The 14,657-nt window shown below is 38.1% G+C and overlaps 1 protein-coding gene across 3 annotated transcripts in view; it reads left to right on the forward strand.

Annotated features, from left to right (window-relative positions):
• The first annotated feature begins 8,630 nt into the window (after positions 1-8,630).
• Positions 8,631-14,657, forward strand: part of LOC139145742 (hydroxyacid-oxoacid transhydrogenase, mitochondrial-like) — a 46,045-nt gene continuing 40,018 nt past the window's right edge. For 2 of the 3 annotated variants that reach the window (XM_070717054.1, XM_070717055.1), the window contains exons 1-4: positions 8,631-8,762; positions 9,147-9,274; positions 12,940-13,067; positions 13,954-14,081. The gene's annotated coding sequence lies outside the window, so the exon portion shown is untranslated. The remainder of the gene's footprint in view (positions 8,763-9,146; positions 9,275-12,939; positions 13,068-13,953; positions 14,082-14,657) is intronic. The other variant, XM_070717056.1, reaches the window with a different exon arrangement.

Genomic DNA, 14,657 nt, shown 5'->3' on the forward strand with positions numbered 1-14,657 from the left:
GCATGCGTAATTTTCAAAAGCGTAATCTAAAAATGCGGACAAATATTTATTTTTGCATATTAATGAGAGAACAGTGACGTAAACTGTGAACTGTCCGATGTTTCCTCTCGTCTGATCATCGTCGTAAACCACGCACCTCTTTACGGCAACAACTCAGCGCTACCCGTCAAGCGATTGACTTTTGCGTAGATCAGCGGAGCGAAAATTATTGCTCTGGCTCGCGAGAATGTCGTCTGATATACATGTCCGTGCGTTGTCGCCCCCGTATGTATCTGTTTCGTTATTACCGTACATGTAGGCATTTGTAATCTGTGGACTACCTTGCTTTTAGTTGTATATCATTGTGTTTACTGCTAGCAGCCCTATAGGTACGTGCTTGAATATTAAAAGCACTCTTTCATTCTGCACCTATCTTTGTCACACATTCTCTTGTTTCTTCCGCTGCTCTGGTCTCTGGAACTTCGCTTTTGCTTGCAAATGCTTTCTAGTTGACACTATTTTTGACCATGTGCATGGTGTTAGCCCTTGTTTTCAACTGAAATATTCATCAAGTTTGGTTTACTTGTAGATTAAACTGATATGGACTTCCCCTCTAAACTTTGCTATAGCTGCTATTAGCATGAAATAGACTAGTTGATGTCTATTGAGTGTTAGAGTCTGAAATATGTGAAAATATTCATACATTAATAGGGACCTTATAATTTCAAATAATCTCTTTGATTAGATGGTTTCTTGAGAGACATATGAGGGAATTTGATAACAAATTGTAATTTTCTTTTCTTCTCCTATTTCTTTCTGATCGGATGATTTGCATGGTAATGCTCAGAATAGACAGAGAAGGAAATTGCAGCATCTCCTATGAACATGCCGCAGCTGAGGGACCACCAATGACACCTCTGCTGGATCGCAGCTTTACTTTTGTGTGAGTACACAGATTACAATAAACCATTAACCCTTTCGCCTGCATGGTTTAGCCCAAATGGAATTATTGTCAATGGTGAGGATGGATCTGGTTAGAAAAATATTGGCATAATTCTTTCACCCCTTTTTAGCCCTGCTGTCAGAGACGCGGAGCTTATCCGATAGGCTGATTGTCTGTGTTTATCCGTCCGTCTGTCCGTCCATCCGTCAACAATGGTCTTGTTCTCTGAAACCGCAAGTCAGATTTCTTTGAAATTTGGTATGGAGGTTTATAGGAGTGACCTCACTCAAGTTTGTTCAAATTGTGATGAAATTTGTAGAATTGTATTTTTGGGGCAATTTTTCCTGTTTTTGGTAAAGAAATCTTCTTCTCTGAAACTTCAAGTCAGATTAATTTGAAACTTGGTATAGAGGTTCCTAGAGGTAACCTCAGTCAAGTTTGTTCAAATTGTGGTGAAATTTGCATAATTGTATTTTTGGGGCAATTTTTCCTGTTTTTGGTAAAAAAATCATCTTCTCTAAAAGCGCATGTCAGATTGATTTAAAACTTGGTATTGAGGTTCCTAGGGGTGATCTCCATCAGATTTGTTAGCTCCGCTGTCAGCGACGCGGAGCTTATCAAATTGGTTGATTTTCCTCCGTCGTCGTCCGTCAACAATTGCCTTCTCCTCTGAAACCGCAACTCCAATTGCTTTGAAATTTTATATGCAGTTCACTTGGGGTGACCTTACTTAAGTTTGTTCAAATCATGGTGAAATTTGCATATTTGTATTTTTGGGGCATTTTTTGGTGTTTTCGGTAAAAAAATCTTCTACTCTGAAACCACTTGTTGGATTGCTTTGAAATTTGACATGCAGTTTACTTAGGGTGACTTCAGTCAGATTTGTTCAAATCGTGGTGAAATTTGCATATTTGTATTTTTAAGGCAATTTTTGTCATTTTAGTCCTTTGGGCCTTTGGCCCAAAGTACTAATGTGATGACGCGGCCTCTGTTGTTGCATACAGTGGGCCGTTTGCTGTGGATGCAGGTATCTCAGAAACGCTTCAGTAACTTTTTCTGAAATTTGGTCTGGTGGTCACTTTGGCATGTATCTCAAACGGTCTTTTTTCTTTTTTTGATTGAATCATTTTAAAGTCACTTTTTTAGCTTTTTTGTGAAAACCACTATTTTCAATTTTTCCTCAAAACCACTGATTTGATTATTGTGATATTTGGCATGGGTGTTCGTATAGTTGAAATGCCGTCAGAAATGTTCAAAATTTGTAATACATGCCTTGTATTATTTTTAAACAATATTTTTATCCATTTTTATTTTATATTTACTTGATTTTGACTCGCTTTCGTTAAAGCTACCGTCTGCGCATGCGCACAATTTAGGACAAAATCTGAGTTGAGAATCGAATCGGACGCCATCTTGTTTCTCGGTGTGGGCACATTTTTTACTTTGTGAACGTTTCACTGTGCATTTTAATATATTCTATAGTTATGACGTTGACAGTGATGCACTTTTGCGGCTGTCGTGTATTTTTTGGTACGAAAGGCGCCTTTGATCGACTGAAGAATGATGGTACCGGCAGGCATATCAGTTCTACTGAGGAGAAGTAATCCACTGGCCCGCATAGGTCAGGGACTCACTTAGGGGAGAACCACTTGATTTGTAGGGGGGGGGTATGGAGGATTTTGAGAAAAAAATTGTCACCAGGTGAAATAAAAGAAAAAAATAAGCCTGTAATGGCTTGAGAAAAAAATTCTCATAACAGACAGAAATAAATAAAAAGGAATTGTCATAATGCAGTTGAAATGAGCAAAATTTTGGAAATTCATTCTCATGTGTTCTTTGCTAGCATGCTGCCATAGGCAGCGCAAATGTTTTTACCACAAGCAATTCTCATGTGTTTTTTTTCCCAGCACTTATGATATAAGCATTCACTACTTTACACCTCAGTGCACTCGATGTTTTCCTTCCCTTTTCTGACCCAAGAAAGCATATTTCTGGATTTCTGTTGCAATATCTCAATGGTACAGGCAATATCTAGATGGGACTATTTGACTTCTGTACATTGTGAAAATTGAAAAACACAAGACAGGAGTCAATAAACTAGTGTAAAAACCAATATATTATTCTCTCAACATAAATATGTTAGAAAGATTACAAGTTGTCAAAGAAAAATTGAGGAACAACAAATATAATGAAATACAATGTGTGAGCCTTGTTTCTCTGACCACAAAAGATAACATCTCCCCTGAGAACTTAAAAGGAATTGACTGTTATAAAGAAAAGCAGGTATAGTACTGATCACTGTTGATTTGCCAAAAAAGTGTTCTATAATCTAAAGTTGTATATATACTAGACTTTCCATTTTGTTTTCATTCGTTGGAATGTAAAATGAATATATAAAACCATCCTGTGATGTGTGAAACACTGGCTTAAATTTGAAAAATTGCACTGCTACTCCATTTGATAAAAAAATTGATGCAGGTGACAGTTGAAATTAAAAAATGCTGTCTCTCTGGCAAAAAAAGTTCCCATACCCACTTCCTGCATACCCCCCCCCCCCCCCCGAAATCAAATGGGTCTCTCCTTAATATGCGCATGCGCATATAACAAGTTAGCGTTGTTTTTGCAAGGACCAGCTCCTGGCAAGGATTTTTGAAAAATCAAACCGACGCTGTCTTGTTTCTCGGTCTTGTGCGAATTTTGACGTTTTGAAGCTTTTAGCATTTATTTGATGATGTTTTGTAAATATGAAGTTCACGGTGATTGTATTTTTGTTGCTGTCATGTATTTTTTTGGCACGAAACGCTCCTTCGTTACCGGCGAGTCCATTGCTTTAGCGAGGCAATCCCACCGGCGGCCCGTTAGTAATAGCTGGGTGAGAGCGAGAGAATTCGCTCTGTCCTTCTACCTCCATGTCATAACAAACTAGCGTCGTTTTATGTTGATGTACTGTCCTTTCGACACAGCGATAACTTTAAGTTATCTGTTGCTTATTTTGGGTAATTTCGACAGTTGTGCATTGATTTTGACATCATTGTTGAAGACAGTGTGTGCTTTAGACTGTCGACAGTCCTCGTGCCTTCTTTTGACCGGATCCGGAGTCACTTGCGGTAGTAATCCAACGTAGGCGATCGCGATCGAGCGCCGAAGCATCATTGTTGAAGACAGTGTGTGCTTTAGACTGTCGACAGTCCTCGTGCCTTCTTTTGACCGGATCCGGAGTCACTTGCGTAGTAATCCAACGTAGGCGATCGAGCGCCGAAGGCGCAAGGTCGAGTGCCGAAGGCACGAGCTTGTATAAATACCGAAAGCTACGCGAGACCAAGCAGTACAAGCGACTGGCGAGAGTCTATGTGTGCTTATGCTGACCGATTTACGCGCACTTCAGAATCACGGCATAATCCGACATGGTAATTTGGCATGATCATCAGATCATACATGATCCGAGATTGCACTTTAGCAAGGTCACGATAACTAATGTTGTTTGTTTCACTGTGGTTTAATACCTATAGGGCCTATTTCCACTAAAAGACTATAAGAATTTCCTCCTGGCTACTTTGAAATCGTGCACTGGCATGCATGTAGTTGTCAACATCACTATGCTTGAATGTAGTAGACTCTTACTATGAATATATCGACTGTCACTGCATATTGCATATGTGTGCAAGTCACTCCATATCATATCAAAAATGTAGTATTGCGACGTTTGAGCTGCCACAAGCCAGAATTTACAGTTTATGAGAAAGTTATCTTACATGTTAAACTCAGTTCTACTGTGAACAAAATGCAAGCTATGTTGCTTAACTATGGTGAATAACATAATATTTTGTACCTATCACCATGTCAGAAAATCAGAAGGAAACAACCACTCAGACAAACTCTGGTCAGGATGATACTGTCCAATTTTAATATGTCTCTCGGCACACACTAGATACTCATGACTGTAAAACAACATTTCCATATAATTGTATATTCAGTTTTTATATTTAGTTTGCTTTTCACCATATTCTATGTCCTTCCCTGCACTACATAATTCAAAATTAAATATTGTTTTTGGCCTATACATACTTGAGGGGTAAGCTTATTTAGTCTCATACATTAAAGATGCACTGTTGACCTTCAGAGTCCAAACTTTTTATCATTGTATTGTAGATAGGTGTACACTCCAAATACTAAGTACAAGTGTGGTGAGTGTAACAAGCAAATGTTTTTTAGTCAATGGCCCAAATTTATTTTCTATTTGATGGACAATAAATACATGTGTAATCAATGCCAACAATCCAGTTTAAGTAATTTGGTTTAGATTAGCCATTGTCCCATTATATTACAATAGTTTGTGGCTAAATTTTCTCCCCTTCTGTATCATATAAGTTCACCGTTTCCTGTTTTAGATATTGTTGATCCTATTGAGTTCCATCTCTTATTCTTGATTCACTTTCACATTAACTTTCCTTTATGTCCAAACAATTTGACTTTTTGCCAGATTTCACATTTATGGCAAATAATAAACAGTAAGGAGGCACAAAGGACGTCGGTGCCCCCGGGCCCCATGTTTGGTAAAAATATCTTTAAAAATCTTCTTCTTCAAAACTACCAGTCAGATAGCTTTGATATTTGGTACATATGTCCCTAGGGATGATCGATTTCAGATTTGTTCAGTTTGTGCAAAAATATGCAAATTTGCATTTTAAAGGCAATTTTTGCCATTTTTAGTCAAAAAATGTATTTCTCAAAAAGTACTGATCTGATAGCTTTGAAATTTCGTATACCGGTTTCTACTGGTGAAGTAAATGATATTTATTGAAATTATGATGAAATCTGCAATTTTGTATTTTTGGGGCCATTTTTGCCATTTTTGGTCAAAAAATGTGTATTTCCAAAACTACTCATTTTATGCCTTTGATATTTGGTACACAGGTTCCTACAGATCACCTAAATGATATTTATTGAAATTTTGATGAAATCTGCAATTTTGTAATTTTGGGGCAATTTTTGCTGTTTTTGGTCAAAAAATGTGTTTCTCAAAAAGTACTGGTCTGATAGCTTTGAAATTTGGTATACTGGTTCTTACAGATGAGCTAAGTAACATGTATTTAATTTCTCATGAAATCTGTAGTTTTGTAATTTTGGGGCAATTTTTGCCATTTTTGGTCAAAAAATGTGTATTTCCAAAATAACTCATCTGATAGCTTTGAAATTTGGTATACAGGTTTCTCTAGATGAACTAAATGATATTTATTGAAATTATGATGAAATCTGGAATTTTGAATTTTTTGGGGAATTTTTTCAATTTTTGGTCAAAAAATGTGTTTTCAATTTTTGGTCAAAAAATGTGTTTCTCAAAAAGTACTGGTCTAACAGCTTTGAAATTTGGTATACTTGTTTCTATAGATGAACTACATTTTGGTCTTTTGAAATTATGATGAAATCTGCAATTTTCATTTTTGGGGGCAATTGTTGCCATTTTTGGTCAGAAAATTTTGTTCTCAAAAAACCACTCATCACATAGCTTTGGTTGACATGTTCTTAGGGATGATCTGCTGTGATATATTCAAAGTACGATGATATCTTCAATTGTGTATTTTTGCAGCTATTTTTGCCACTTTTTTCTGGCCACTGAATTAAGTTGTCAAAGATTTCCACCTCCTTCATCAACATGTGTCAAAAATAGTTATTCTTTATAAAACACAGCGGAGCTATATCGGCCGCTAGGTCGCTTGTAAGAACTTAGTAGTGTCGCAAATTTTACCATCAAGAAACATTAGAGTTACAGCAATGGTGGTGATATTGTTTCTGTTTGAGGCCCTGCTCTGTCTAAAGCAGAATCTCTTAACTGTACTAGGCAAAGTTGAAAAGGTGCCCTCTGAGTATGCTGGGCCCTATCTTCATTACGAAAACAATAGCTTTTATTAGGGCCTCACCACCTTGTTAGCTCTGCTGTCAGTGTTGCTGAGCTTATGAAATAGGCTGACTTTCCATTATCGTTTGTCCGTGTGTCGACAGTCAACAATTGCTTTGTTCTGTGAAAGGAAAAGTCCCATTGCTTTGAAATTTGATATGCAGTTCACTTTGGGTGACCTACTCAAGTTTCTATAAATTGAATTGTAAATCAGCTTAAGGTAGATCACGCTTCGGGGACAGATACTCTGACTTTCAAAGTTTGCCAATTCTTTTCTGATCTATCACTTTTGGGGGCTCATTTTTAGCTCCGCTGTCAGCAACGCAGAGCTTATTAGTTAGGTGTATTTTCCGTTGTTGTCCGTCACCAATTCTTCTCCTCTGAAACCGCAAGTCCGATTGCTTTGAAATTGTTATATGCAGTTCACTTGGGATGACCTCACTTAAGTTTGTTCAAATTGTGCTGAAATTTTGATATTTAGGGAATTTTTTGCTTTTTTTGGTGAAAAACCTTCTCCTTTGAAACGGCTTGTCCAATTGCTTTGAAATTAGATATGCAGGTTGCTTAGGGTGACTTCAGTTAAATTTGTTCAAATCATGGTGAAATTAGCATATTTGTATTTTGAAGGCAATTTTTGCCATTTTTGGTCAAAAAATATGTTTCTCAAAAGGTATGTATGATCTTTTTGATATTTGGTATAAATAGTCATAGGGGTGAGAACAATGTGATATATTTTGAAATTATGATGAAATTCATAGGGATTTTGTTTTGGAGCTAATGTCTGCAGTTTTTGGTCCAAAAATGTGTTTTTCAAAGGTACAAGTCTGATATGTCTGATATTTGGTATATGGGTTCATAGGGATGAGAAAAAGTGATACATTTTGAAATTATGATGAAATTCATAGGGATGAGAAAAAGTGATATATTTTGAAATGATGTTGAAATTTACAATTTTGTGTTTTTGGGGCTATATTTGCCATTTTTTGTCAAAAATGTCTTTCATAAAAAGTGCTAAGTCTGTTAGCTTTAATATTTAAGTAGACTGGGCCCTATCTTCATTACGAAAACTATAATAGAGTTTTAAAAGGGCCCTTGCACACTTTTTAGCTCCTGTGACAGTGATGGGGAGCTAATCAAAAAGGTTGACTTTCCCTTATCGTTTGTTGTCTGTCTGTTTAGATTTAACAATTGCATTCTCCTCTCAAAGCAGAAGTGGGATTGCTTTAAAATTTGATATTCAGTTCCTAACTGTACTAGGCAAAGTTGAAAAGACACCCTTTGTTGAGAGTTAGAAATTGCATTGTCCTCTCAAAGCAGAAGTGTCATTGCTTTGAAATTTGATATTCAGTTCAGTATAGGTGACCTACTCAAGTTTCTATAAATCGAATTGTAAATCAGCTTAAGGTAGATCGCGCATCGGGGACACATATTCTGACTCTCAAACTTGCGCAATTGTTTTCTGTTCTCCCACTTTTGGGTGCTGATTTTTAAGATCTTGTAGAAAGAAAAAACTTTTTTTGTCCATAGGCTTAACACAGGGATAGCGGCCATTTTGAATTTCGAATATTGGTAAATTTTAGGAAGTTTGCTTGTATAGTATCAAAATTTGTATGGTGAACCGTGATTTTTATTCTTGATTTTGGTAGAGAAAGGTTGAAAGATTCCTGAAGGAAAGTTTGGGCAAATGTTTATGTCTTTGATTTTTGAGGCACATACTACCTTAATATGACGTATATATTGTGGCTGCAAGAGTTTAAAAGTGACGCGATGGATGTTTCCTTTCCAATTGTAATATTCTTTTTTTCTCCTATTTCAGTCTGAACTGTTGATTTGCATGGTAACACTTATAATAGGCAGAGAAGGATATTGCAGCATCTCCTATGAACAGGCAGCAGCTGAGGGACCACCAGTGACATCTCTGCGAGATCACAGCCCTACGGTCATGTGAGTAGATAGCTCTCAAAGCAGATCTTGTAGAAAGAAAAAACTTTCATCGGCTTGGTTTTTTGAGAATCACAAATTTTATTTTTTGTCCATAGGCTTAACACAGGGATGGCGGCCATTTTGAATTTCGAATATTGCTAAATTTTGGGAAGTTTGCTTGTATAGTATCAAAATGTGTATGGTGACCCCTGATTTTTATTCTTGATTTTGGTAGAGAGAGGTTGAAAGATTCCTGAAGGAAAGTTTGGGCAAAAGTTTATGTCTTTGATTTTTGAGGCACATACAACCTTAATATGATGTATATATTGTGGCTGCAAGTGTTCAAAAGTGACTGGAAGGATGTTTCCTTACCAATTGTAATATTCTTTTTTTCTCATATTTCAGTCTGATCTGTTGATTTGCATGGTAACATTTATAATGGGCAGAGAAGGATATTGCAGCATCTCCTATGAACAGGCAGCAGCTGAGGGACCACCAGTTACATCTCTGCGAGATCACAGCTTTACGGTCATGTGAGTAGACAGTTTACAATAAACTGTTAACCCTTTCACCACCATGGTTTAGCCCAAATCCTATGATTGTCAATGGTGAAGATGGATCTGGTTACAGACAATTCGCATGAAGAGGTTCAATCTTTAACCCCTTGGAGGAACATAGAAGTGTTTCAAATTTTACTATTGATAAACATAAAGGTTACAGCAATAGTGGTGATATTGTCTTTGTTTGAGGCCCTGCTCTGTCCAAAGCACAGTCACCTAACTGTACTAGGCAAAGTTGAAAAGGCACCCTTTGAGTAGACTGGGCCCTATCTTCATTACAAAAACAATAGAGTTGTAAAAGGGCCCTTGCACGCTTTTTAGTTCCTCTGACAGTGATGGTGAACTAATCAAAAAGGTTGACTTTCCCTTGTCTTTTGTCGTCTGTCTGTTGAGAGTTAACAATTGCATTCTCCTCTCAAAGTAGAAGTGTCATTTCTTTGAAATTTGATAATCAGTTCACTATAGGTGACCTACTCAAGTTTCTATAAATCGAATTGTAAATCAGCTTAAGGTAGATCATGCATCGGGGATACATATTCTGACTCTCAAACTTTCGCAATTGTTTTCTGATCTCCCACTTTTGGGCGCTGATTTTTATTGCTGGCGCAAATAAACTTGGAACACCGAAGTCCCTATATACATAGGGAAACCGCTGGGAATATCCCTATATCGCCAAGTAATCAGCCAACAGCGGTATCGCTAGTGCATTGGATCATCTTACAGTTTGTTTATCAAAAACACTGCGGGGTGCTCATACTGTGTCTCATAGACAAAACGCCAAAGCAGAGGCCGTTCATTTTGCGTGAACGATGGTACAATAAAGAATTGACGTTTTGAGTAAAGTTACGTTGGTAAATTTCAATGACCAGGGAACCTAAATCTGATTTTAGTCATATTGGCCCGAAACCAACTCGCCCGTTGTTTGAGATTGTACACGTTCGTTCGTACCGCGTTCCTTGTGTTAAAATTCACATCCCCCCCCCTGTCGAGTTAGTCTGTAAATATTAATTATGGATGGTATAATCGAGACTGTCTATGATTTTATCAATTGGAACAAAAATATTTCGATAGATTGACTAACACAACCAAAATTTTAAGCATTTTTCTTCAACTTTAAAAATAAGTCATCGCCTGGACATCGCCGTTTTCGTTGAAAATGCTCCATTTGGCATTAGTCGAATATGAACGCTCAGGTTTACCTTGGCGGTGTACTGCCTGAGAGATGGCTACTTCTTTAGCTATTTTTTTCAGTTTCGGTAAAGATATCGCCAACTATTCCTTTCAGTGCACAGTGCAAGTCTCTTTACGTTTGCAGGAAAAATATATCGTTGGCTCGCCCAACAAATTGAATTCGGGCAAGTTGGTATCGGGAATCTGGGTGGTTTGAAAAGTTACCCGTTTTGAAGCAAAATGTAGATTATCAACATCATTGATGATATGCCTTTTTTCTCACCGTGTTGTCTCATTTCTCCGTAATTTTTTGGTGATGGCGATTTGAAAATAGTAATTTCTTGTCCGCTGATCGTGGTGACTAAGCTCTCAGAATTCGAAGTACGAAACGTCGACGTCACTGGCTAGGCTGCGGGCCATGCCGCGGGAGATCAGAAAACACATTTTCAAACTTTGGGTCAAAGCAAGTTTACGTTCTCGATCGGATAACGTTGAGGCACAGGCGCTCCTTAGCTGGGTAGTCTGCTAAGTAGATCGATTTTCGGATCGATCTATTGATCCCGTAGTCGATGGCGGGCATATCGACTACGGGATCAATAGATCGATCCGAAAATCGATCTACTTAGCAGGCTACCCAGCTAAGGAGCGCCTGTGCGTTGAGGTCAAAAAACAAACTTTGCCATAGCGATTAAAATCTGCAGCATTTCAGCGTTCTTTGCAATTGATGATATGATTGAAACATTTTTATTTAGCCTGTCCTTTTTCATCGTACGTTTCTTGAGAATAGTATGTACCCACTTCAATCGGATACCCCTATGAATAATGATATCATCTGTATGACGCACGCAAATAAATGTGATTGAACTATGACTTTCTTGTGTCATGTCAAGGCCGAGACTTGGACACGGTTTACGTCGCCTTTGCCTCTGAGGAGAGGTTTTCAGAAACAAAGCCGAGAAAAGGTCTAGCTTTGTCTACGGTTTACTTTATTCTTCAACATCACGAAAGCCGTCGATGGCGACCGTAGAGGTTATGGCCGACAGTTGGATGCTTGTAACATAGTTCCCCTGCCACGCCACGCCAGGGCCACGCTGTAGGCCAGCAGCAACAAGTCGGACCATCCACGCTCGCGCTTTATTTCAACTTGATAATCAGCTGATACACTGAAATTCTCCGAAACCGAAACCTTGCCAGTATCAGTTCTCACAGAATTTCGCTACGACATGTTGGATAAAAAAAACGTCAAAGCCAGGAAGTTTTACCGAGCAACTTACATCGGTGCACGGCCGATAACGTACCCGTAACGTACCGGTACCATTGGTTATTTTCATAACCGTCTATTCCTCACTTAGAATACGCATCTACTTTACACCGGTCGACAAACCATAGATCCTCGAGAAACGAAGGTCTATGGACAAACCGGTTTCTTCGAAACGAAATTAGAAATTTAGCGACTTTGAATTTCACTCAAGGAAACACTGTCACTTTGAATGGAAATTGTCGAAGTACATGCTCGAGATATTACATCGCTCGATGGGTGTAAAACGTGAATAAAGGTCCGTGTACCGAAAGAGACGCACATTTTAAACCTCAACGTAAGCTGATCACTTATAAAAATGAAAGTTAAAAATACAGATTTAACCACAATGCCGGGCGCAATTTACAATTTTTGTGAGATAGTGGAAATGACGGCATTTATGATGACACGCCTGCACAACAAAACGAAGCCAAACGATAGCGAGCTCCATGACAACACCTACCGTTTTCTCACCTGCGCTCTTTCTTCATTTTAAGGGAAAGTCTGTCAAAACGGTTGCTTCAAACAGGTTCCCTGCTCATCGAAATTTACCCAAGTAACTTTACTCAAAACGTCAATCCTTTCTTGTACCATCGTTCACGCAAATTGAACGGCCTCTGCTATGGCTTTTTGTCTATGAAACACAGTATGGGCACCCCGCAGTGATTTCGATAAACAAACTGTAAGATGATCTAACTCACTAGCAATACAACTTTGGCTAATCACTTGGCAATATTGGGATATCGCCAGAGGTTTTCCTATGTGTATATAAGGACTTCGTTGTTCCAAGTTTATTTGCGCCAGCAATAAGATCTTGTAGAAAGAAAACATTTTCATCGTCTTGGTTTTTTGAGAATCGCATATTTTAATATTTCTCCATAGGCTTAAGACTTGGATGGCGGCCATTTTGAATTTCGAATATTGGTAAATTTTGGGTAGTTTTCTTGTATAGTATCAAAATTTGTATGGTGACCCGTGATTTTTATTCTTGATTTTGGTAGAGAAAGGTTGAAAGATTCCTGAAGGAAGGTTTGGGCAAAAGTTTATGTCTTTGATTTTTGAGGCACATACTACCTTAATATGACGTATATATTGTGGCTGCAAGAGTTCAACAATGACTGGATGGATGTTTCCTTTCCAATTGTAATATTCTTTTATTCTCCTATTTCAGTCTGATCTGTTGATTTGCATGGTAACGCTTATAATAGGCAGAGAAGGATATTGCAGCATCTCCTATGAACATGCGGCAGCTGAGGGACCACCAGTTACATCTCTGCGGTATCACAGCTTTACGATCATGTGAGTAGACAGTTTACAATAAACTGTTAACCCTTTCAGCACCATGGTTTAGCCCAAATCCTATGATTGTCAATGGTGAAGATGGATCTGGTTACAGACAATTGGCATGTTTGAGGCCCTGCTCTGTCCAAAGCACAATCTCTTAACTGTACTAGGCAAAGTTGAAAATTCACCTTTTGAGTAGACTGGGCCCTATCTTCATTACGAAACTATAATAGAGTTTTAAAAGGGCCCTTGCACGCTTTTTAGCTCCTCTGACAGTGATGGGGAGCTAATCAAAAAGGTTGACTTTCTCTTATTGTTTGTTGTCTGTCTGTTGAGAGTAAACAATTGCATTCTCCTCTCAAAGTAGAAGTGTCATTGCTTTGAAATTTGATATTCAGTTCACTATAGGTGAACTACTCAAATTTCTATAAATCGAATTGAAATCAGCTTAAGGTAGATCACACATCGGGGACACATATTGTGACTCTCAAACTCTTGCAATTGTTTTCTGATCTCCCAGTTTTGGGCACTGATTTTTAAGATCTTGTAGAAAGAAAAAACTTTCATCGGCTTGGTTTTTTGAGAATCGCAAATTTTATTTTTTGTCCAGAGGTTTAACACAGGGATGGCGGCCATTTTGAATTTCGAATATTGGTTAATTTTGGGTAGTTTGCTTGTATAGTATCAAAATTTGCATGGTGACCCCTGACTTTTATTCTTGATTTTGGTAGAGAAAGGTTGAAAGATTCCGGACGGAAAGTTTGGGCAAAAGTTTATGTCTTTGATTTTTGAGGCACATACAACCTTAATATGACGTATATATTGTGGCTGCAAGTGTTCAAAAGTCACTGGATGGATGTTTCCTTTCCAATTGTAATATTCTTTTTTTCTCCTATTTCAGTCTGATCTGTTGATTTGCATGGTAATGCTTATAATAGGCAGAGAAGGATATTGAAGCATCTCCTATGAACATGCGGCAGCTGAGGGACCACCAGTGACATCTCTGTGGGATCACAGCTTTAAGGTCATGTGAGTAGACAGTTTACAATAAACTGTTTACCGTTTCACCACCATGGTTTAGCCAAAATCCAATGATTGTCAATGGTGAGGATGGATCTGGTTGCAGACAATTGGCATGGAGAGGTTAAATCATTAACCCATTGGAGGAACTTAGTAGTGTTTCAAATTTTACCATTGAGAAACTGGGCCCTATCTTCATGACGAAAACAGTAGCCTTTTTTAAGGGCCCTTGCCAGCTTTTTAGCTCCTCTGGGGAGCTAATCAAAAGGGTTGATGGGGAGCTAATCAAAAAGGTTGACTTTCCCTTATCGTTTGTCGTGTGTCTGTTGAGAGTTATCAATTGCATTCTCCTGTCACAGCAGAAGTCCCATTTCTTTGAAATTTGATATTCAGTTCACTATAGGTGAACTACTCAAGTTTCTATAAATCGAATTGTAAATCAGCTTAAGGTAGATCGCGCATCGGGGACACATATTGTGACTCTCAAACTCTTGCAATTGTTTTCTGATCTCCCAGTTTTTGGCACTGATTTTTAAGATCTTGTAGAGAGAAAAAACTTTCATCGGCTTGGTTTTTTAAGAGTCG

Source organism: Ptychodera flava, chromosome 12 (assembly GCF_041260155.1).
Source record: "Ptychodera flava strain L36383 chromosome 12, AS_Pfla_20210202, whole genome shotgun sequence".
In the NCBI taxonomy this organism is placed as follows: domain Eukaryota; kingdom Metazoa; phylum Hemichordata; class Enteropneusta; family Ptychoderidae; genus Ptychodera; species Ptychodera flava.